Genomic DNA, 1,750 nt, shown 5'->3' on the forward strand with positions numbered 1-1,750 from the left:
AGCGGCTTCCTCTTCAAGATCTTTTCCTGGCTCGCCTCTCCTCCTGTTTTCACCTGTTTTCAGGTCTGTTAACACCTTGGTTCCTCAGATATTGCGGACAGTCTAATTCGCCCCGCAATGTGAGGGAGAACCCAGGAGCGGGCCCCGGCAGAGAAAGAACGCTTCCGGTCAACGACCACATCCACCTGAATCAGGAGCGGGTTTTAAGGCTTGTGTTTCTTCAGCTCCTCTAAAATGTGGGAAGCTTTCCTTTCGAAAGGGGGCGATATTTAAACTGACCTCAAAAATACAAGGCTCTCAAGATACACTCTTTTGTTTGTCTGCGAGTCAAACTTGTAACCGAGCGCCGGGACCAGTGGAAACTTGATGGTCGCCCCCTGCGGGACCAGGTGAATAAAGCTCCTTAACATGCACTCAACTGAGCTCACTGAACCCACTCAGCAGGCGGGAGGAGGATGCGTCTGGACCAGGGCGCACGTTCTTCCTATCCCACCCCGGACTCCAGGCACCTGTGTTCCAGCCTGGCCAAGTGCTTCCTCTAAAGTGCAAACAGCTGAAAGGTGGTGTGCTGGCCCCACCTGAATCTCTCGCACCTCCAAAGAGGTGTGTGATTCAACTTCCCATTTCCTCGGGAAAGGACTGCAGAGAATTCACGTTCACTTTCCGAAAGTAATTGAATGCTATATTTTTGGGGTGTGGGAGGTTGCGCAGTGTTGCTTGAAAGTTAGGGACGGGAAAGTGAAAAAGGGAGAATCAACCACGAAGGGATTCGAACCCTCAATCTTCTGATCCGAAGTCAGACGCCTTATCCATTAGGCCACGTGGTCCTACGACTTCCCAACTGCAAAAAATGTAAGAAATGTTGTAAGTCTTGGCTATTAACCTGGATTTTATATGTATAGTATGGTTCTACTTATATGACATGATTTCTGTTGTTAACCTAATTTCAAAGATAGTGTAATAATACAAAAGCTAAATAACTTTCCAGTGTCACACAATAACAGGGTAATGCAAAGTGAGTATTTCGATTTTCTCCAAACTCCTACCCTTAACTTGACACCAAATGTTACACCAAATTTTGCACATGCACCACATTGCTTCTCTCAGCCAGTGACAAAAAGCTGTAAAGAAAGGGAAAAGGAAAAGGATTTAATGTCTCTCTATAATCACTACTACACATGATCAATTTGCATTCAGCATTGAAACCCTCTGGAAGTAAATGAAAATCACCAGGTGAACGAGAAAGACCCCCCTCAGGCGACCTTCTCAGCTGGGCGTCCAATTCAGCTGCAACAGCTGCAATTAGCATTAAATAGAGACATCTTCCTAGGCCTGGCTCCGCTTGGTAATCAAAACTAGACCCTGCTGAATACTCTCTAGTGAGACGTTTGTTAAAAGCCCAAGAGTCTAGCGGTCACTTAGAGAATAGTGTAGAAAATACCTATGATCTTGTGTAACCACCCGGTGGTGGCGCTGTGTGGTTCAGGGGGCGGGAGCCGCGCTTTAGGCCCGGAAAGTTGAGGTTCGAACCACTTCTTAGTGGTTGTGTATTTTCATTTCAATTCTTCATTTGGCCCAGCCATCCTTGACTCGCAGGATTTTAACCTCCCACTAGTGATGTGCCGGTGGGAAACACACAGGAAGGAAAGGCGCACGCGAGGCCTGGCCACGGAACGAACTACGCCTGTGTGGACCCCTTCCTGTGGGTGCCGGGGGCGTGGTGAAAGCAACTGGGCGCATATGGTGATCT

At 47.9% G+C, this 1,750-nt stretch overlaps 1 non-coding gene across 1 annotated transcript; it reads right to left on the minus strand.

Annotated features, from left to right (window-relative positions):
- Positions 1–754: 754 nt before the first annotated feature.
- On the minus strand, positions 755–827 carry TRNAR-UCG. Its single transcript has one exon. It is a non-coding gene; the product is annotated as a tRNA-Arg (tRNA).
- Positions 828–1,750: the final 923 nt, after the last annotated feature.

Source organism: Papio anubis, chromosome 6, assembly GCF_008728515.1.
Source record: "Papio anubis isolate 15944 chromosome 6, Panubis1.0, whole genome shotgun sequence".
In the NCBI taxonomy this organism is placed as follows: domain Eukaryota; kingdom Metazoa; phylum Chordata; class Mammalia; order Primates; family Cercopithecidae; genus Papio; species Papio anubis.